A 24,908-nucleotide genomic window follows, 5' to 3' on the forward strand; every position below is an offset into this window, starting at 1 on the left:
GCTTGACGTTTTTGCAACTGGGTCTGCGCACACAGCAATGCGGTGAGGGGGGATATCCTCTGGTATAGCAGGGGTCCCTGGACTTCCTGGGTAAGGCTCAGCTTGGGTTTTACATAGATGATGCTGCTTCCCCAGACCCGTGACCGGCCCTTTGCTTAGGTGGCACAGTCAGAGGAGCCTGACCCCCAAGAAGTCCAGGTAGCTCCGTGGTAGTTGTAGTGGCCGTGTAGTTGGGTGTTTGTACTGCAGGGACTCCGTCTTTGCCGTCACTAGCTGGTCCAGTTGTCTGCATCTTCCAGTGGTCCTGATAGTGCTTCTCTCCTCCGTTGCTTGACCTCCTCCAGGGCTGCCGTCTTCCGCTCTCTCTTAGGCTTGGGGAAGCCTGGCAGGTACACCCGCCGCTCCTCCGCATGGATGCTGAGTGCTTGCCACTTGCCGTGCGGGGGCCCCAGCATCACTGTCCTGCTGCTTGCCCTCTGGCCTGAGACACTGCCCCGTGGCATTCCTGGCCTCCCGGACGTGCCTCACAGCTGTGCTCCGGCTCACTTTGCCCTTAAAAGTCACAAAAAGTTAAATGCTTTGTAGTCTCTTTCTTGCTCTCTTGTCTGCTTTCTGACACACAGTCTTGCTGCATGATTTCCTAACTTGACTGAACTCAATACGTTTCTACAAACAAAAGTTAAATCATTCTTTTCCTCCCAATAAAACCCCAGTTATCTCCTGATTTATCTCCCAAGACTTTCTGCTGCTATGTATTAAAATAGTAGTGATAATGATATCCTTTAACATTTGCTTAGCGATTACTATTTACGAGGCACTGTTCTAGGTGGTTTTCATATACCAATTCATTTAATTCTAAAGCAATGTGCATTGTACAGCTTTATAGATCTGTTTATGGATGAGGAAAGTGAAGACAGAGAGGTTAAATGACCTGCCCAAGTTTACAACTATTCAGGGACAGAGCCAAGATTTATTCCAGGTAGTCCGATTCAAGAATCTGTGTTATTAACCACTACATGTTGTGTACATGTGTAAGGATACATGTATACGAGGGTGTGTGTATGTGTGTGTTTAGGTGGTAAGAGAATGTGTATATCTTTTTTTTCTTTGATGTTGGGGGTAGGAGTTTAGTAATTTATTTATTTATTTTTGTTGTGTTGGGTCTTCGTTTCTGTGCGAGGGCTTTGTCTAGTTGCGGCGAGCAGGGGCCACTCTTCATCGCGGTGTGCGGGCCTCTCACTGTCGCGGCCTCTCTTGTTGCAGAGCACAGGCTCCAGACGTGCAGGCTCAGTAGGTGTGGTGCATGGGCTTAGTTGCTCCGTGGCATGTGGGATCCTCCCAGACAAGGGCTCGAACCCATATCCCCTGAATTAGCAGGCAGATTCTCAACCACTGCGCCACCAGGGAAGCCCAAGAATGGGTATATCTTAATGGTAGATACAGAGAAGGAGGACATAGGTAATTTTACATTCTAAGTCAGGTTTAATTTTTGTGTAGTCATTTTTATTCACTAGATATTGGTATAATTTTGTTTCCACACATGTAAAAATAAAATATCTCAAATGGCAGGGTTACTAACTTTCCTTAGAGCCTACATATGAAATAACTATCTCCATGCTAGAAAAGTATTTGACCTCATAATGGCAGAGATTATCTGTCTTTGACCAGATTTGTTATGTGTTACATAAGACCCACTTGATCAGGCCAAAATTCTGGACCCTCCCCTCACTCAACAAAGAATTCTGAGGGAAGGACAATCCTTCCAAAGAAAGTGAGATAATAAATTTAAGTCCAGTGAGAGGTGAGGGACAGATAGTACACATGTAATAATACTATAGTCCAAAAATTTTATTATGATATCTAAAATTTGTAAATGATAGAATACTATTTAAATACCTATTTAATAAAAATCATTTTCTTTCATAAGAAAAAAGACTTAAAAGAAATATTTAGCTTCAAAAATTATAAAATCATTTTTAAACTAATTTTCATGCAACCTGTCCTTAAATGATTCTACAGGAAATATAATATAAAAATAATTATAATGCCCTGTATATATTTATAGTACAAAATAACATTTGGATTCATGTAGGGTCCTTAAATTTTAGCCCTCTAAAATTTTAAAAATGTTAGTACTCTCAGATAATTATTGTCAATAAATTTAAAATAGGCCTTCAATACTGACATATGAAAAAGGTTAATGATTAAGGTCCTGTTAACCAGGACTTATATGCAGATAGATGCACAGCCTGATATAATTATGATTCAAGGTCCCAATTTTGTCCTAATGCATAACTAAGGCCCACAATGCAGTAACACCATAAATAGAAAAGAATCATCAATTAGTATGTTTTAATAAGAGCATGCAAATTAAACACACCGTTTAAATGGAACTCAGTAAATTACTGTGGAAAACCCATTTGTTTAATGATTGTAAGATAGAGTCTGGTTAACTCAATATTGTCAACTATTAATATCTTACACAAAATTAGTATAAAATACCACTTAGAAACTAATTACTAGAATAGAAAGCATGTTATTTTATGAAATATGTTACCATTTTTGTTTTCTATCTTGTTTTTGTAAATACATTTTAGAAACCTCATCCTACCAGGTTTCTCTGTTTCAAAGACTTGCTACCAAGAAACTATGATATAAAACATTTTTGAAACCATTCTTTCAAAATGATTTTAAACTTTCAGTATTAAAAATAAAGGCAAACAATTATTTAAATGTGCTTACCAAAATCAGTGAATCATACAGCATAGAATTTGAGACTATTTTTGTTTACAGCATGGTTTTAACCTGTCTTATTCTCATTGCCTGAACTGCTCTTTCTCTTAGATGTCTATCATCTTCACATACTTGAGGCCTCAGTTTAAATATCACTTCACCAGACTACTCCGCCTTGCCATATTATCTGAAGGAAGTCCCAGTTCCCAACCGGAATCTCTATCTTAGGCCCTAGTACAATCTCTTAAAAGCCAATTTCCTTCAAAGTTGATAAATGGTGTTTTCTCTATTTTTTTCTGACAGAGTGTGTTTCCCCCCACTAGATAAGTACTCAAGAATAGTTACACAATAATTTTCCATTAGCATCCAAGCAACAAAATGTTCCCCGTGGGCTAATATAAATCTGGAACAGAATAATTTCCATATGAATGTTTACTGAAAACAAATTAAAAATTTTTAAGTACCTGGAAAGGGTAGAGAGAGGCCTCTTATCAGTACTGTAAGACAGAGTGAGAAAAACTTGAATAATTTGCCCATTTGTTTATGATGTAATTAGTCTTATTTATCCACAGGGATTTTTGGTATTTTAAGGAAGTAAACCCTGAAACTGAAATATGAGTTGTACATATTTTTTGTAGCATGGCATTTGATTTACTTTCAAGATGTTTTACCCATGAAGCCAATTTTATAAATGTGCACCCACATTTACAATCTGTTATTTTATGCTTTCTTTGTGCTTTTGTTGTTGTTGTCATATTAGAAAAACATCTTCACATCCCATTTATGACAGGTAGATCTTACCAAGTTATTGCAGTCTATTAATTTCTGTGGGTGCAAACTCAGAACAATGCTTAGTTTATAGCAGGTACTTAATAAATCACTGCTGAATGGATCAACAAGTGAATAAATGCATGAATGAATGCAATTGCCTCTTAACTGTTCTCCCTTTTTATAATAAAGTTGCTTTTCTGCTAATAGCTTAATTTCCTTGTTCAATACTGATCGATCTCTTATCGGAAGCAATCAACTTAAAATCTTCCATCTCAAAGTTATAGGATCCAGGTTCTTGGGGCATTGCAGATAGGCCTTTTATGATCTGTCCCCCAAACTTTCTACAACCTGTACAGCTGGAGTGAAACCATATTATTTGAGAATTACTAAATAGGTCTCAAATTTTCCTGGCTTTGGTATTTATTGATTCTGATTTCCTCTTTCTTTACTGCTCGTGTGAATCTTACCATATGCCAAAGTCCTGTCCAACATCTCAGTGTTCTTTGAAGTCATCTCACGACTTCTTCCTGACCATTTCCCTCCCTGATTCTCTTCAGCGGTCAACAGTGTTCTGATTATTTATCATAGTCTGCCTTAAATTATAAATATATGTGGGCAAGAGCCTACTGATCTCCTCAATTGGTAAACTCTCCAAGAACAGGGATTTGTGTCTCTGATTCTTTGTATCTTAGCTGAGCTTTAGATATTTGAGGGATTTTGACTGGCAATACCTAATTCAAATTGGTAGCACTTTTCATATCTAATAAACTAAAATGTACCGTCTAAAAATAACAAGAAGCAAGGATCAATTTTAAAGTAGATTTAATGTCATGGTAGTCAAGAGTACTTTCACGGTAATATTCCATTAGCAAAGACTTGAGAATACAATTCTACTTTTCTAACAAAGATCAAAATATTTGTCTGTGAAATTGGTTGTTAAGGTTTCCATGATGAGTTGGCAAATTATAGTGCAAAGTGTGAAAGAAGAAAATATTGAATGTAATGATTCATCCTTTTGCGCCCATCAACACCTTACATCAAAATCAATTTCAGATGTATTAAACAATTTGGTATAAACTTTTCTAATATAAAAATAAATAGAAGTGAACATCAGATTTCTGTACTAAATAAGTTTTTAGTTTGAAGGAAGAAAATGAATGCAAATATTTTCAGTGTGTAATCATTTAACATCTATGTCAAATGCTATAAGATGAAGGTGTAGGGGAGGCAAATTTTTGCATCTACCCTCTTAGGGTTATTCTCCTTGGTAAAAACTTACATGCCTTTATAGTAGGTTGAACAAAGAGAGGCATGTGTGGAAAAGTAACTAAACCATGTGGAGAGGCTAAAGGAAGATAAGAATTATTTTTTTTTCAAATTGTACACTTTATTTTTTTCTGAGTTATTCAGTAGCTTTTCGGTTTTTAAAAATTTTATTTTTATATTAGAGTATAGTTGATTCACAATGTTATGTTAGTTTCAGGTGTACAGCAAAGTGATTCAGTTATACATATATACATTGTTTTTCAGGTCCTTTTCCCATATAGGTTATTACAGAATATTTTGTAGAGTTCCCTATGCTATACAGTAGGTCCTTGTTATCTATTTTATATATAGTAGTGTGTATATGTTAGTCCTAAACTCCTAATTTAGGAGATAAGAATAATTTTAACAAGGTCATCTTGTATAGAATTCTCTTGGTCTCAACTTCTCTCTCGTTGATAATAAGAATGTTACATTCTTATTATGTAACATTCTTATGGGAAGGAAGAATGTTTTTCACATGGGAATTTTGTCTCTTGCGTTTAAGAAAAAGAAGAAAGATTAGAGTGTTCTTATATTTGCAGTTTTTCTTAGTGCCTTTAGCTCAAAAGTGGCATATTTTGAGGTGGTGTATTCTGCCACCTTCAAAGGCATGCTATGAACTGAGAAAACGAATTTACAAAAAAAAATATAACCAATATAATATGGTTAGTGCATAAAAAAGTTATAAAATAGATAAAAGCAATGGATAGAAGACAATTTTAAGAAGGAATCTAAAAAAAGAAAAAATGGTTCTGACAAACCTAGAGGCAGGACATGAATAAAGACACAGACGTAGAGCATGGACTTGAGGACATGGGGAGGGGGAAGGGTAAGCTGGGACGAAGTGAGAGAATAACACTGACATATAAACATTACCAAATGTAAAACAGCTAGTGGGAAGCAGCTGCATAGCACAGGGAAATCAGCTCAGTGCTTTACCACCTAGAGGGGTGGGGTAAGGAGGGTGGGAGGGAGACGCAAGAGGGAGGGGATATGGGGATATCCGTATGCGTATAGCTGATTCACTTTGTTATACAGCAGAAACTAACACAACACTGTAAAGCAATTATACTCCAATGAAGATGTTAAAGGAAAAAAGAAAAAAAACAAGCTAATTAAAACCTTCAACTACTTATGTATTTTAAAAATACAAATTAAAAAATGTCATAAGGTTTTTTTTAAAAGATAAACTGAGGAATATTAAATTTTTAAAAAATTTATTTGAGCATTTATTGATTCACATAGGGCAACAACAAACTGGAAGTGGTTAGGAACGTTCCGCTAACAGGAACTTGAGGAGAGAATTTTATGGAGGAAAGACATATGCAAAGTAAGGACATTATTGATTCGCTATAGCTTAAAACCTCATTGGCCATTCGTGATTTGTTATCCTTAGCGTTTTGATTGTGTAACCTTGAGGCATTTGCGGGCTTAGATTTTGATTTGCTTATAGGCTGCCTCAGCATTAGAGCCATATCAGTCTCAGTCTAATGGCTTCCTTGTTTAATTAATTTAACACTTTTCACCTATGAATTTAACTGTGCTTTTCTATGAGACTAGCTAAATCTAGGAAGGCTAGAAAACAATGGATGACATGTAAGTTATCACAGTTGTTTAAGATATTCATATATACAGTCTCCTTCACCGATATCACTTTACCTACACGTAGTCATACACATACTCAAACATATGATCCTTCTAACACAGAAGCAAACTTGATGCCTATATTGTCATCTTACCCCCATAACATAAAATATATTATAGTTCACTAAGGTCTTACTAGAGCTTTGCCAATTTAAATACAGAGATTCATTGGACCACTGGAGATAAAGAAAAACATTAAAAAGGTAGCTAGGAATTCGACGGTGGTTTTTTTGTTGTTGTTGTTTGGGGGGTTTTTTTGTTTGTTTTTTCTTTGCCAGTTATAAAGCATAATCAGTTATCTACAGGAATTCTTACTTTTCCCCAGTATTTATCAAATGTAATTATATGGCTGTTTGTATGATAAAGTATGAACTGGAATCTGAGTGAAAGTAAGCAGCTACTGGTCTCTGCAATATGTCTCAGCTGACTTTTGCTTAAGTTTGCATAAGGTAAATCTTTTTTGTAGATCTTTGTGTTTAAAAGGCTTCTGGAACTGTGAAGCTGTTTCCGTCTTGCAAAAAAATGCCTCTTTCTAATAAAAGCTCTCTCAAGCAAAGGCAATCTAAAAGAAAAATAATATGTATGTTTAAATCCTGCCTTTGTTTTTTTTTTTTATTTTTTTAATTTGTTTTTTTGCTGCCTTTGTTTTAATATACATAAACTTGATTTCTCCTTCTTGCACCTTTGAATTTTTTCTTACATCCTAATGATACCATAAATATTCTATAAAATGTAATTTAAAAAATGGTGTGTTCTGTGTGAGCTCTCTCAGCAGGAAAAAGTAACGACGAGATGCACACTCTTGAACCATGCCAAAAATAATTTCATGGAGTTATTGTAGCATGCTGAGTATTCAGAGGCCTTTTAGATTTCAAACTGGTATTGTAATGATTTGTAATATCCAAATGCTCTGAAGTGGCCATTCATTGAACATCTTGTTATGCAAAATAGTCACTAAGCTTTCTGCAAAGTCATATACTAATCGCTTTGGTCACAAACATAACCCTGTTCACTTAGCAGCTGTTTCTAGGATTTTATGCCTATCTTTGACTAAGTTAAAACTATAAAAAAAAAAAAATTAAAAACCATGCCTTCATTTGAACATATTTGTGTTCCGATTTTGAAAGGAAAAAGATCAGAATATTTTGATTAGATGTGTACTTAGGTTTAAAAATGACCTTGATAAATATAGTGACTAAGAATTTCTTTTTTTTCAGAATTTCTTTTCATAAAAAGTATTATTTTTTTGTCCATTCAACTTCTCTATTATACGCTGGTATTTTTTCTGAAAAATAAATTTATTCTTCTGATTAACAATACCTATTTTATATTTCTTATGTCACTAAAAATACATTTTTCTAAGGGCTTTTACGGAAAATAAGTGCAATATTTTAGATTTTTTTTGAGAATCTCTAGATTTTTAATCCGATAAATGGTCATGAAGTCCATTCCATGACAACCAGGAAGAATTTATGTTATCTCCTCTAAAAGGTTTGATGTGTAATATTCAAAATAGTTCTCCAAATTAAATGACTTTTATCGCTTGGATTCAAGAAGATCTTTTCTATTACTGAGAGATTCTTACTTTAACATTTTCTTTTTCTTTCTGGTTAAATCTACTGCAGATATGACAATTTTGTGACACAGATCACCACTACTCAGCCATTCCACATCCTGAACACAGCATCCTTTCCCAGATCAGTAATCAAATCCTCATTCACATAAAAATCCACTACCAAATGACTGCTATTAATTCTTGAGTCGAAGCCAGTGTCCACTTCTGATTTAATATTGCATGGTCTTGAATCACAGATCTGTAAGAAATGTTAGAAATCATCAGGTCCAACATACCGACTTTATAAATTAATAAATTAGAGTATAGTTCAGCAAAGAACTTTGTCAAATGCCAAATAGCAAATAAGCTGACACCCTCCCTCCTTTTTTTAAACTATACGCACCTCCATTGTATTACTCTGCTTTACTATATCATGGCTTAAAATATGCGGAGATTTTCTAAAGCTGGATGGAGTTGTTAGGGTGATGGTAAGAAAAATGGAACAACAATGACATAATTTCATATTTTTATCAATTTACACTTCTTTACTGTTTATGCTGGAGTCAAAATTCAAAGTATCACCCTATTGTGAATGATGTTTTCAGAGACTGAAATTCCATTCTTGAAACATGAAGTCTTTTACCTTAATAAATCTCAAACCAGTTCCTTTTCAGGTATTGTCAAGGTGGAGTGGTTGCTTAATTAGATCACACCATAAATCTATGGTTATACATTTAATAGCACTGTTAAAGAGCTGAAATGCAGTTAAACTATCTCATTGATTAAACACTGCATTACTACATCATAGAAGTCAATCATGAATAAGATTTTATAAAGCAAACAATTTTTGTAGCTAGTGATTCTAGCATTAGTTTGAGTTCATCAGATAACACATTTCCAAAGAGCTATGTGGAGTGGCATGAGATAAATAAATAGAATCTCTGCTTATGTTACTTATTCTAGCTAATATTGGGGCAGTTAGAAAAGCTTGGGTTTACTCCTGGTACTACACAGCACTCTAGAGGAGGTACTGTCAAAGTATCAATCTAGAAAATTAGGTTTTTAAAAAATTTAATAGTCAAAATAAATGAAATACCTCAGGAGTTGGTATTAACCTCAGATGTCACCTTTATCTTACCTCTCAATTTTTGTAAACATATAAACTGTTTATTGAAATCCTGCACTCTGGATATAAGTTCTGATTTCTAACTTCCCAAATCTAGGGCTGATGATATGTGTTAAAAAAAAAAAAAAAGTAAAAATTTAAGTCATTATTTGGTCTTTGAAAGTATAATGATAATGTATACGTACAGTCACATAAAATTAAGTTTTTTTACATATAATTTATATTGCTGAAATTGTACAAACTTCTGTTTCATTCATCTTTCGTTCCATCAGTCTTGAGGCATTAAATACCCTAAATATTAATTGGCAAATCTTCTGCAGTTTCTTTTATATTTTATAACGTGTAATCATTACTCAGAGATCATGGTGAGCAGCCCCACTGTATTACCAAATAGACCCAAAGTACAGTGCAATGTGGTTTATTTAGAATGGAATTAATTGAGGGTTCAGCACTATTCAGAAATAGTGAATAGAGAACCCCTAGAGAAAATCTAGCCGTTTCTCTTCTTTGGAGCTCTACTCAGAGCCCATGTACTTTCAGGAAGTCACTAGAATAATTGTCCTCTTATTATGGTCAATGTTGATTAAATCAAATACAGTACCATATGCTTTTTTATAGTTGTTATTAAAGTCTGTGAAGAAATTATCTATGTCAGGAGTTTCCAAAATGTGTTCTATGAGGCCGTAGAGTTTAAAAAAAAAATGTCCTTGATGCTACCAAAGGGCCAGAGTGGGCCTGACGGGTAGTGGTATAAATTTTGAAGATCTTATCAAGCCCCATCCATAATTTGACTATAAAAATTCAACTGATATGTTTTATATATTGATGTTAAGCTTAAATTTTACTGTGAAAAAAAGTGAATATGCTGCTTAATAAAAAAAGATTAAAGCTGTCCTATTCATTTTTTCCTTAAAGTTAGATATTTCCTAGTCCCTAAAAAGCTATAAAAATTCAATTTTATGCATTTCTTTTTATTTTGTATATAAATCTTAATATATTCATGTAAACATACTATTTTCAAATTTTCAGTTGTGAGTTCTAAATTTTTATAAAGAATTATCTCCTTTCTCATGACGTTATTTCCTTTCAGTTATTTAATGTAGATCATTTTAGAAGTACTGTTTTAAAATATAATTTTTGTATATTTATCTCTACTTATTCAGTAGTTCACAAGCAAAATTTAGTTTTGAGAAACAAATGATTATCTTTGTTTTTCATAAATTAAGTGCATCTGTCAAACTCATATATTCTACAGAGCTTCAAGGGAACATGTTTAGGTGTTTGAAACAAACTATAGCTATTTCCATCTATATCTGTATGTATTTCCTGATATGTGTATACTCAATGCAGCACTAACTAATAGAACTATAAGAATTATGAGTAATTAAGACAGAGTGTTCAATTTTGAGGAAGATTAAAACCTAGTAGCAGTAATAGCAATACCTAAATTGTCTTAGGATTTTTTATTACATTATCATAAAATTATCCATTTCTGGGCTTCCCTGGTGGCACAGTGGTTGAGAGTCCGTCTGCCGATGCAGGAGACACGGGTTCATGCCCCGGTCCAGGAAGATCCCACATGCTGCAGAGCAGCTAGGCCCGTGAGCCATGGCTGCTGAGCCTGCGCGTCCAGAGCCTGTGCTCCACAATGGGAGAGGCCACAACAGTGAGAGGCCCACGTACAGCAAAAAAAAAAAAAAAAAAATTATCCATTTCTCCTTTGATAAAGCATAGGGCAAAATTTGTGAACCTAAGTAAATAATGGTATGGTATAACATTCTGAAGGCTAAAATTGCTATAGACTCAAAAGTAACCTTCAATCTATATAGTTGTCCTTAATTGCTTGAATCTATTTAACATATTATAAAACACCATATTTTTAAAGTATCATTGAAGGAGACTTTATACTGTGCTTCCTTCTTAGCACTCTGGTCAAATGACAGAAAAATTGCAGGTGGTAGTGAAATTTTGTTTTCTAAGTAAAGAACATTCATGGAGCATTTATGATGGTATGCATCCTGAGAGTTAAGTTTTCAATCAGAATGCGTTGCTTCCATAACTTATAGTTATGATTGCAAGATTTGCTTTTCAGAATTTGCATTAAATCATTGTAAGCATAAGTATAATCTATAAGAAAATGAATTGCTTCTGTGTTCTGCACCTGAACAAAGTGTTTGCTTTTGATGTGACATTGATGAATAACTCTGTTCTATAGGAAAATGGAAGCATTATTCACTACAAACAGTTGAAGTTGCCAGAGCCACTGCTTGACAGAGGGACAGGACACAAGGGTGAGTAATGTTTATGTTTTTCTTAAAATTGTGTCCTTCATATAATATTTTTTTTTCTCCTTTGGAGAAGAACAATACATAGCATCTGTATTTTATGTTAAGTTCATTACCTAAATACGGAGTTTAACTTCCAGGCATTGCTCCACTTCTTTAAGCAGATATATGTAGGTGTGATTCATCTAAGCCAGAAAGAGAGAAAAGAGTTAATCACAGAGTTTATAAAAGTCTTTCCCCAGAGAAGTGAGATACCAGTATTTTCTCTTTTAATACATTTAAAACAAGCAAACTGTCAGCCCAGTTTAGATTTATTATTCTTCATTGATTGTCTCATTCTCTTGGAGGACATTCTGGCAGTAAAGCAGTAGACACATTGCATCCATCATCATGTGTCAAAGGGTCATCAGGTCGATGGCTCTTTTTGAACTTTGCTGTTTCACAAAACCATAGCTGAGTATTATAGGCAGAAGTTTGACATTTTCAGGATGAAAATCAATTTTCTTTTATGTATTTGTGAAGTGAGACTTGTGCTTTGATTGCAGAAGAAATGGCTTTTGGAACTTTGGAGTAACAAAATAGGAATTAAGATAAAATTTGGCTAATAATAGCTTCAGTGAAAGCAAGGAGAAGTATATTTTGTGGTCTAATAATATTTTAAATCCATGAAAATAGAACCAGAAATGGAAACTTATGGAAATAGGCACAGAGACAATTTCTTCCAAATTGAGATAGCAATGGGTGAAATTTATATTTAAGGAGCTCAGTTAAAAGTGGAACATGATGTTTCAGAAAAACAAATGCTTTTAAAGAAGAAATACATAATTGTAATCTGTAATTCATAAAAAAAAATAGTGTGTATATACATGCCTGCTTAGTTTTGAATTCCTCTCACTCCTAGCAGAATGTAGGCTCCTGAAAGATAAAGAACCTGTCTGTTTTGTCCACCATTGTACTTATAGCATCTATCTTAATGCTGTGGCATAGTAGACACTGCATAAATATTTGCTATCTCAATATTTTAAAATATTAAAAATAATATATTTACAATGGTATATTTTTATTATATAACTATAAATGTGACATAAAAAGCAGCTTTGTGGGGGATTTATAGAATTTTGAAAATAAACAGTTGAAGTAATTTTCTATTGTCAGTAATTATGAATTCATTTTTTTAAAGATCTACTTAAGTTTTAAAAGTGCTACTCTAGGTATTTTTTTGTATATATAAGATGTGTCTGTGTAAGTGTATTTAAATATACATGAGGCATTGTAATTCCAACAATAGCTTTATTCCTCATATATGCATATTTAAATTCCTGTGGAACAATGTATTTCAGATAATATATTTTTCATACAAAGGAACATGTACATTTTTAAAAAAAATCATGATTGCATTTTGTTGATGAGTTCATAAAAGCATGAAACTAATAATTGAAAAGAGATCAATTTCCTGTCCTAAAGTTTCTTGCTGCTTATAGTTCAAGATAAATTCCAATGAATTTTCTCTGACTATTGAAAGAAAATGTGTAAATAGCTTATTATTGCAGAATTATTTTTAACATATGTTATTAACATACCAATTCATGTGTTTGCACATGTACATAAGTAAAAATAGACAGATAATCTTAGAACAGGATCAAAGTTTCCAGCACAAACACTCTCATATGCAACAGCTCTCAGTTCTCCACCTTTCAGTAAAGTTAATTCCTTGAAGCCTGAGAATAAGTATGCTTGATGTGCACCTCCCTACCCAACTTGTATGGTAGGAGTGTGTTCAAATATTGAATAATAAAGATGAGGCCATTATAACTCTATTTTACTAGAGGTAAAAAGAGTATCCTTAAAAAATATAGTAAAATAGAGTATATTTTTGTTTTTCCTTTTTGAGATTTTAGGGAAATTCTTTCTTTGTGTGTGTATGTGTCCTGACCTTAGTATAAAGAATATCTGTTTCTCTCCTTGGGTAATTGATGCACTGTTGGCACTGTTATGTAACAAATTACCAAGAAAACAATCAAGTTGGAAAGGAATTTAGTAATTTTGCAGAAACATCCTCAATATGTATTTCAACTACTTAAGTTTTATAAGCTGTTACCTTCCCTATGCTCTGATTTTACTGCTTAATATTTTATCTTAAAGCATTGTGTGAATCTATTTCAAATCATTTTTGTAATTAAGTATCATATTAAATAAATATATTTAACAGCTAAAGTATTCAAAGAAACATTTACATTCATAGGTATTATTAATAGTGTTCTCAGTTGTACTAATAGGGCAAGGAAACAAAACATTGACCAAAGAGAGTATTTTAGAGACCGACCATCAATGAAGGAACTTTATGAGGAATAGGTGAAGTCAAATAATACCACTGCCAAAATGTGGGATGAAGTTCCCTGCGTACATTAGCACTGAGTGCCTAAGTACTCAGGCTTTACTTGTCAGTTGATTTTTGCTCACTTAAAAGCTTAAGGTGGAAGGACAGAGGAACAGAGGCTCAAACCAGGGTCTGACTCTAAAACCAGAAGAGGGTCTACTACACCTTGCTGTCTCTCCTTTGGTAATCGGAAGGCATCTGGTCTGGTTTAGAGTAAATGAGTTGCACGATTTATAAATCCGAGGACGTGGATCTTTATATATCAAATTTACCTTTGTGAGGTAATCCTAGATAGTCTCTTTGGAGTATACATGTGTCAACTTAATTATAATTATTTTTGTATCGACTATTAGATTAAATGAATGGAATAACTAAATAAACTGTGCACATTTCTAAGCCTTTGGGAAAATAATGTATTTTGAGTTAGCATCTCTTTACATCATCAACGTCTTTACTTCAGTTGAAGAAAAAACATCTCTAAAGGAATAGAAGTGAGGCAAACTATATTTTCTAAGGGAAGAATTGAGATTGAAGAAAGCAGTAATATAAGAACTAATAAGAAAACACACAAAGTAGTTTCTACGTCTAATGGGGCTCTTGATTGTGTAATCAATCACATTAATATACCTAAACCTGGTATTACTGGCTCCATTTATATTAGATTAAATAATTTTAAACCTGAGATCAAAGATTTTCCCCTCAAGTACATTTGCAGCTGTTTTGATGTTAATTATCCATGTCACTGAGATAATTACTGCCTTACTTGTTTATAGTACAAGGTATGTTTTAACTTTTACCTGAAGAAAGCTTAAGTAGTCCTTTTATCAAGGGTCAGGGGAGTTTGCTAAGGGGCTTAATTATACTAGAAAAAATCACTAGAAGAATAAGTGAATTCACAGAGAGTTAAATATTATCAGATGAGGGCAATACTTTAAAGGAAAAATTGCAATTCAGTTGTTTTCTTTTTTTTCTTGCTCTTCCCTAAAGCAGCATTAGCCAAACTGATGATCCCCAGGTAGCTGGGCCTGAGATACAGTCCATTAAAAAAAATTCCATAGATCAAAAATACTTGGGAAGTCAGAGAATTGACATGAAAATTAGTAATACATAATAGGAATACAAGTAATATTTAATAGGAATCACAGGTTCAGAGAATGTCTGCCTTATGAAAACTGTTAAATTTTAGTTCTCTAACTTATTTGACCATTGAATTATTGTTGCTTTTGACCATTTTAATAACAAGATTTAAGTAAACTTTTCTGTAAGGGGCCAGATAGTAAATATCGGTGGCTTTGTGGGCTTATATATAATATGTGGTCTCTGGGGTAACTACTCAGCCTTTGTAGTACAAAAGTGGCCTTAGATCATACATGAACAAATTAGCCTGGCTGTGTTCCAATGCAACTTCGCCAGAAGAGCCAGTGGGCTGGATTTGGCCTGTGTGCAGTAGTTGGCCAACCCTGCTAAAGATATGCAGGGGTTCTTTCTGGAAATCTTTATTCTTGAGATCCTTCTTTATTTATAAAAACAAAACTCTCTAAATATTAAGATTCAGGGAGATAACTCATCCTCTTTTCTGACTATAATTTTTGACAAGTATGTAGCAGTAAAGAAGGACATGATGAAGATAATCACTTTTTATAGAGAAATCAACTCTATCAACCCCTGGTATCCGTGGCTATCACACCAATATGAGGATCTGTGCCAGGTACTGCGTGGCTAAGGAAAATGAATCACATACTCTCTCCCTGCCCTCAGGAACTTTATGCTCTACTGGGAGTGATGGTGATAATTTTGCAGAGGGCAGGAAATGGAACTAGTACACTCAAAAAATTAATAACGTGTGTGATATAAATGTCACATGAGAAGTAAAACATTTTCCAAGGAGATTAAAAGGAAAAAAATGGTTTGGTTATAGGTATAAGGCAGGCTCTGTATAAGAGATATTGTTTCAGACAAGCTTGAAAGACTGTAACTAGACTTCAACAGGCAGTGTTACAGAAGACAGGATAATGAGAAGGCGTTGTTGCTAGATGGAAGGGCGTGAATAAGGGAAAGGTGGTGGCAGTGGGGAAAGCAAGTTACTTTTGCAGCAAATATTCAGGAGGCAGGAGCATATTACATAAGACTGAAAAATAAGTCTTCATCAACAAGATACTTAATCCAACAGAAATGCCAAACCCCTGAAGGATATAAGCATGGTAGAGACAAATTTGTTCTTTAAGGGGTACCTATTTGCCCCCAGGCAAACGTGTATGATGCATATGTGTATATTGCCTAATGATGCTGTTTAGACTGTCTGTTCTAAATTGTGACATAAAGCATACTTAACATGCTTTAAGTAGTTTTGAGGGTTTCAGGGACCAAAACACATTATCTGGATATTTCAGGATTGATTGCTGCTGCCTTTGCAGTCATTGTGCCCAAAGTTAAAGCAAGAAGGGAAAAGATGCACCAAATGTGGCAACTCTCTTTACTGGGGGGAAGTCAAACTTTCCAGAAGCACCAACCAGATTTTTCCACTTATATTTTGTGACCCAGAAATGGATCAGATGGCCACTCCTTGATCTACGGGATATGGGGAAAACAACTATTTGGCTTTTCTAACTTTCATGTAGGAAGTGAAGGGGTATCAGAGGATTTAGAGTAGCTTTAAAGATGCGCACAGAGACAGCTATTGGAATTCTTAAGTATTTTATAAGAATTTTCAAAAGATGATTTTAGCCAAACTATACCTTATAGTTATTTCCAAGAGTAATCAATATAATCTGATAAATTTATTGAGAAAGGGAAAACAGTCTTTTGAAACAAGAAGGTAAACAAAGATACATCAGAGCCAAGCAATAGAGCTGAAACCTGTTAGACTAGGATATGACAAAATATTCATAGCTTTTCCATTTGAAATTATATTAGCATCTTCTTAGTCTTAATACTTATTTGTGGTTTATGAGTGGTGTATTATAATGTAGAATTGGTATAAAACTTCTGAGGATTTGCAGTCAGAAAATCTGAAATATAATCCCAAGTCCACCATCTACTAGCTATTTGGCTGTACTAAAGTCATTTAGCCACACAAGACATCAGCCTCCCTTTCATTATTTCTAAAATGAGGATGATAATAATTGCCTTTCACACCGTGTAGGTTTGTTGCAAAACCCAAATGAGGTGATAATTTTTTAATTGCTCCATCAACAGCAAAACACGCTACGGCGTCTCTCTCTCGATCTGTCGCTCCCTTTTTTCCTCTCTCCCAGTCATATATTTTCATACATAAAAAATCTCCCCCTTAAAATCTTGAGATTATAAATGCCATCATAGAGATATATTCAGTGCATCTCCAATAGCTTTTGTCACTCCGTTTGTTTTTTTCTGCTTAGACCAAATTGAATCATGCTATTAGGTGCTCCTTCTTTAATGATTATGTCTATTTCTCACTTCAAATGCTTTTGTCTCTGACCCCAGCCCCTCTGAATGCCTGTCAGATATAATCAGCTATTATTCTGTTTGTTTGTACGTTGAGGTTCATATATCAAGAATAGGGAAGCTGGTAGTGGAGGCACTTGTGTCTTGGAATATAATTAATGGCTGGCATGATTTTGCATCGTTAAGAATGAGGAGAGTTTCCTTCTTCAAGGTACTGAGGACTCGTGAACCTTTGAAATGTGTAAGGTCAATGATATTTCCTCTTCTCCGCAATTACTCCTGTCTTATATCTGTTTATCACATCAGTAAAATCCCACAGAATTTGTATTCACATATCAGATCAGAAATCCAAACCTAGCATTCATCACCACTAGTTGTATTAAAAGTTTTAAAAATTATTGAGTGTACTCTCTAGAAGACAATAAGAAATATATAAACATATTTATATATGATTTTAAATATAAGTGCTTTTAAAGTGATAGACTATCATTAATTTACAAAAAATTTGTGTAATATTTATGTGTAATATGTTTTTAATGATTTTCTATACACACATCCCTGTCTATAATTGTAAGTACCTTCACATATGTGTTAAGATTCTTTATAGTGAAAGTAAGAAAATGCAACTCAAATTAGCATAAACAAAGTAAGTTTATTGACTTATGAATCTGAAATTCTAGAATTCATCTTTAAGCTTCAGGAAAGGATTGATCCAAGAGCTTAGTGATTTTAAGCTTAAATTTCAAGCTTTGATTTTAAACTTAGTGATTTTTCAGCTTTGATTTCATTGGTGATAACTTCATTTTAAGACAGGCTTTCCTTATAGCTCAGTCTAACCTATCTATTCTCCATGTTCTATATGCTTCCAAATTAATATCTGTAGCATTCCCCCAAAGTCACTAATCCCTTCTGTTTAGCCCATTTTGTCACATGCCCACCTCTGAGCCAACCAATCACTGTGGCCAGTGCTTACTGCCTTAGCTTATGTTATAAACTCCATGTCTGGAATAAGGTAACTGTCAGCATGCCCAGATCACAGAAATAGAAACTCTTGAAAACAGAAAGAAGGATGTCAGGGTGCCAATAAACAAAGCGCACTCTACTTCCATGATAAGAGAGTCAATTTTAACTATGCATATAGGTATACTTAGTGTCTGGATTCTAACTCCTGATATAAAGAATAAAGACAGATATTCTCCCAGGAGGATAGGAAATAATTTTGTTATCATGAACTATGAAGTTGAATGACGTAAAATTGCCACTCGGAAGGGTCAAAATGGTAAAAATCAGCGACTTCATATAGATTAACAAATATCAGCTTTAATGGAAAACTGGGCATGATTGCCTCAGCAATTCCGAAGATCGCAATCATTAGTCAGTACATATTACATAATATCTTCCAGTGTTTAACTAGCTTATTTATTAGTATATCTTTGCAGTAATGAATTTCATTAAGTTTCCTAGAGGTATATATTTTCTCAATTTATTTAAAAATTTCAGCAAGACTGGAACTTCTTAAGGTTAGATATTCATTGGATACTGTATTGGAATATTGGAAGCTCAAAAATGACCTATAGTATAGTTATCTTTAAATATATATCCAAGATACAAATGATTTGGCTGTGTTCATGAATTGGAGTGTGGATCCCTGATATTCTATTTTTTATATGCATGAAATAAACCGCTTTATTTCTGGGGAAGCATTTACTCTCTTCATGGGTTTCCTGGGTTTGTATGTTTTTGATATCTATGCATGAGTCCTCTCTGGACACCTCTTGATGAGTCAGTCTTGACTTTGTCTTGGTTAACTGCTGAACCATTTGGATGGGGCCTTACTGAAAAGTTATCTGTGTTCAGATCCTTGTCAGAAAGCAATAATATCTGATCTTTATTCACAAATACATATCAAAACTTGCTTTTACAAAGCATTCTTTAAGGACTTTTGCCTCTTCATTTTATAGGCATACTAAGTGCACTTTGGCAACAGCTCATGCCCTCAGGGAATTGGTGGGAATTGCCACCATTCTTGAAATACCTACATGTGGAGAAGTTCTTGAAGGAAAAAACTCCAAAATCACGTTAGTGTTTCTACCAAAGGGAAGTTAAAAATGTTAGTTACAACACAACCTTAAATGACCTCATTGAAAAATATTTTTCTTTGCCCTCTGAGGCCTAAAATAAGTTTGTTTTTTTGATCAGTGATTTTCTTGATTATTAAATACACATAACTAAAATTGTTACATCTTGTTTTTGCTAATTGCTAGAAAACTCAGAGCCAAATCTGTGGTCACTCTCTTAGAATGCCATGTGAGACCTTTGGTGTTCATTTAATTTTGCCCATCCTTCTTCACCCTCTTCCTAAATTTTTGGCCAAAATAACACTTTTCTTAATAACCAAAATGAGAATTAAATGTAGAACATAAAAAACAATAAAATTATATACCAAAAGAAAGAAAAACATGAATAAAATTTAAATAGAGACAATACCTATAGTCACACTCCACTAAAGTAACCACTGTTAACATCTCTGATGTCTCACTTATCATTTTATTTATCATTTACAAATTGGACCATGTCACTCTAAGCTTCCTAAAATCCTCTTTGGAACAACATGGTATCTATCTGCACTTCTGTATTTATCGACATCTATACTTCGACATTCCATCTTTCCGCTCTATACTGCCTAAAGAAATCTTGTCCCTCCTTTGGTGGCTGTAAGAAATAAGGACAGGTGTGTTACAGCAGCAGGCTGTCACTACCACAACAAGCTCAATTCAAATCCTAAGCATGTCAAGGAAGTGAAGTCCCTCATTGTGCAATCTGAGAACCACTTCCTCAATGATACTTTTTGGGTACAGGAGGAGGCAAAGCAGGTATCACCAATAGTTCAGCCTGATTTACCTGATTTATTTAGATTTAGTGGAGGAGAATTGGTCAGAAGTAGAAAGAAGATGTCAGTGATATCCTAGAAGTTCTTAACATGCATACTTCAATTTCTACATTTATATGGGATGAAAAATCCCTCTTTCTATATTTCCTTTTATGCTCTATCTAATTATCCACTAAGTATCTTCCTCATAGTGGTTGACAGCAATTTCTGAGGGATTCCTAAGGGCTGCTTATTTCCTAAAAGGGGGAAGTAGTGTGGTATTCTAGACTTTCTCTGAAGCTGCTGCACACCTCCCTAAGTGATAACTTTAATAATAGTTGCTTTACTTTGAACCAAGTGCTAAGCATTTTAAGCTTCTGTAATCCAAATTTTGCAAAAAATAATACACTGATTTTTATTATTTTAAATTAAAAGTCTATTTTTTTGGTGTGAATCTATTTTTTTTACTAGTTTTTGAAAACCTTTTCTCTAAGGTACCATTAGTCTCCTTGTACATTTTATTCTGTATTTTCCCCATTATACTCTTCATATGCATAGATACACACACATAAATGTAGACCTTATATGTACATACAAATGCACATGGAACTTTGCAACTGCGTATTTTTAAAGTTGATTTCCTTTGACTAATACTGCACTTGTTTTCACTTTAATATGAAATATACATATATCTATCTATCTATCTATCCCTAGAGGATTTCTGGATAACTTGAAACACTGACACTTGAAAGGTTTTCACAGTTATTAAAAATAACTCTTACTTAGTAAATGCAAGAAAACCTGTAAGGTCTTTATTTCTCATAGACATGCTATTTTAATTTTAAAGTGACTTCTAACACCCTGAAAAATAAAATTTATATTTTCTTATGTACTTAAGTGCTATGAAAGTTTTCTTCATATTAACATTTCAGTTTAACACCTAGTGGTCTCATTTTTTTCTGAGCATATATTACAAATAATGTACTTCAAACCCAAGCCAGAAATTAGGCTGTATTAAAGGAAAATGTATATAGTAATGACCCATATAATGAGTTTTTACATTGTAATTTCTCACTCTGTGTGTACAAATTGAGTTACAGATTTAGTCATTTTCAGAACATAATTCACTTTGTAAATGTTTGAATGTGCTTCTCTCTATAACGATTTGACAACTTCTGGCTTAAGTCCATAGTCACAGCAGTTCTTCTGATGACTTTTTGGAGCAGAACCTGACTCCTTATCTTCAGTGTGTGTACATCTTGCCTGAGGGCAACACTTAGGCTATAACGTGGCAGATCCAGAGATGTTTATGTTCTTGAACCTCAAGAACCAATGCCCATGTAGGTTTCACTACATGAAACCAGTTATGTGGAAGATAAATTAGAAAGGAGTGGTTCTTGATACAGTTAAACCTGAAAAGACAATAAGCAAGGGAAGGGTGGCTTAACACAAGGCTAACTCTAGGTACCGGCACAGAGGGTCCTTTGAGAATTTGTAAAAGATCCTTCTCTGAGAAGAAAACTTAATCTCCCTTACCCCAGTAATGATTACAAAAATTCAATCACTGTGCATAAAACAATTTAGAGAGGTGAACGCTTACTCCAGACTGATGTAGCCCATGCCAAGGTGTACAGCTTGATGAAGGAAAGAGCAGACTGGATTTCGGCCTTCCACTTGGGTAATCTTCTGGGGGCACTGATGGGCAGGATGCAGTGTGGGCAACCTTAGGATAGTCTCTGTGTTTAGGTCCTCAATCTCATTCTGTATATCTGGACTAATTTTTTTTTATTGATAGAGACATTTCAGATATATAAGACATATATGTGGGTAATCAGATAAAGTTGATCATTTAGATGATACAGATGAAAAATAACTATGCTTTCAAAGCAAAGTATTAAAATCATTCATTATTTTGGATTTTAATCTCGTTTTGTATTTTTTAAAAGATCACTTGTATTTTGACTATCACTATATGCTCCTCTAATCATAAGGTTAAATATTTCAATTAAAATAAAGAAATCATGGTGATGGGAGGAAAGTGTATAACTCTAACCCTAAACAACTCACGGAATTTATATAAGTATTGCATGCATGTATATGTATACAGAAACACACATGCATACACTACACACACACACACACACACACACACACACACACACACACACACATAAAATTAGGAAGGCCATGCACTTTTTATTTATAATATAGTCCTTTTATTTAAGTTAAAATATTACAGTTATTTTTTCCCATTCAAATACTAACTGCTTTCTTAGGGCAAGTTTGAATTGCTCTTTAAAAGATCTAATTAAGATATTCAACTCTTTTTATTTCTTTGAACCTGTCTTCTCTGTCATAGTTCAAGTTTCCGTCATCTCTGATTGGAATTGTTTCTCATAAATATCTTTCAGCTTTTAGGTAGTCCTTCATATATGACTAGTGTCATTTAGCAGGGAAGATGGACCTGAGTGTTAATCTCATTCTTTTTCAAATCTTTGCTCTAACATGTATGAGCTTTATGATCTCTAACCTCTGCTATACTCTCCAACTTATCTGTTGCAATTCCCTCTTTATTCCCTTATAAATTATCACCAATTAAGCATGAATTGAAGAATTATAGGTTTACAGTCCCTTATTTACAATTTTAAAATGTAAAGACATTCTGAACAATTAATTTTTTTGTAGTTCATCAGGTGACAGACCAATCCTGACCTGTTGTGAAGCTCCTATTGACTCTATGTACCCACTTAATGTAGATATTCATACTTCACTATAGAAATATTAATGTATTTGATTATGAGATACAACCCCAGACCCCAATGAAATGTTGCATAATCTTCTATATATGGACTAAACTACTTATTATAAAAAAAATCTGTATTTTGACACCCACCTGTTGGCAAGGTTTTCAGAGAAAGGATGTGAATTTATAATTGCAGCAACACCTGGTATAGCCAAGCCTCTGTGTACTTGTCCATTGTTGGAATGGTTCTACCACAACCATACCTCTCTGTACAATTGACCCTTGAACTATACAGTTTGAACTGTGTGGGTCCACTTATGCATGGATTGTTTTCAATAAATATATTGAAACACTCTTTGGAGATTTCTAAAAATTTGAAAAAAACTTGCAGATGAACCATATAGCCTAGACATATTGAAAAAAATTAAGAAAAAGGTGAGTCATGAATGCATAAAATATATGTAGATACTGATCTGTCTTTACATAGGCATAAGGTGAGTGATATTTAATATAAAATTAATAGTGTGTTTGTTTTCTTACTGTTTTATAACTTTGGTTTCAAAGAATTACAGTACTATACAGTATAACTCTCTTATAATTGGAGAAAATGCATATTAGCCTATCATCACAGATAAGAGTTTTTTTTTTAAAAGTAACAGTTTCCAATCCTGCATTGTGAATATGACCGTAATACTGTATGCCATAAAAATTTTTATAATGATTTATTCATTAGTGTAGAGGTGAGGCTGTTGTGAAGCAATCATATGGATTACACTAGGTTACCATAAAGCAATCATATTTCTGCTTCTTTGTTGTGACTGCATAGATCATCAGACCTGTAAATAAATACGAATTTTGCTTTTCACATTGTCTTATTTTTTATGCCTAGTGTTAGTAATATGTATAATATCTACAGTGTTTTATATCTTATAAGACAATATTGATGTAAATTTTGACAGACAATTCTTGTAAACAGATGGTGTAAACTTACATTATTGATAAATACAGTATAGTACAGGAAATGTATTTTCTCTTCCTTTTGATTTTCTTAACATTTTCTTTTCTCTAGCTTACTTTATTGTAAGAATATAGTGTGGAATGCATGCGTTAATTGCCTGTGTTATTGGTAAGGCTGCCAGTCAACAGTAATCTATTAATAGTTAAGTTTTGGAGGAGTCAAAAGTTATACTCAGATTTTCAACTGCATGGGGGTCAGGACCCCTAACCTCCACATTGTTCAAGAGTCAACTGTACTCCCTTCTCTCCCATCCTCTTACAAAAATCCCATATATCCCTCAAAATCCATCTTAGTCATTACTTCTTCCCTGACTCACCTCTCATCCTTGTTGATTATTGAAAGACATCATTTCTATATCCTGTCTTTATTCTTGCCACCCAGTATTGTGCTTACCTATTTATATGTGTCATTTCTACTAAATCCTAAAATATGTGAGAATTAGAACTGTGGCTTTTTTGTCTTTATATCATTAGTTCTTATCATTATCTTAATAAATAGCAGGGTCTTAAAACCTTTTGGGTTAATGCTTATTAAAAAATATTTATGGGAAATAATCTTAGCAAGAATAGAAGTCTTATTTTCCCCCCAAATATTTAACCACATTGGCCTCTGAGACAGGGCTCTGTGGGGTCACTAACAGAGTTTTACATCAGGGTATCCCAGAAGAAATTTAAAACAAATAAATAAATTTAAAACATTCTTGTTGAATGCCTAACATATGTTTTGACTTCTTATTAACTGCTACCTAACTCACCCACACGGAAAGAGTGAATAACTATTATTCACATCCTTATGTATTTTTAGATAACTAGCATTTATTAGTCATAACAATAATATGAACAAGAGACTAAATTTTTAATACTCTCATTAAAATTGTTTAACAGAATACTTACTCTCACATCTCTGCCTTCTTTAATTTTGAGAATACTTAGTGTACTCAAAATTTTTGAAGAAAGAAGTCAATTGCATTTTTCTGTCACTTGAAGGAAAAAATGCTACTATCCTTAAGTATTTAAATGTAAATTATCAGTGGTATCAAAGTGTATCTCTTCTAGATTT

Source organism: Orcinus orca, chromosome 14 (assembly GCF_937001465.1).
Source record: "Orcinus orca chromosome 14, mOrcOrc1.1, whole genome shotgun sequence".
NCBI classification, from domain to species: domain Eukaryota; kingdom Metazoa; phylum Chordata; class Mammalia; order Artiodactyla; family Delphinidae; genus Orcinus; species Orcinus orca.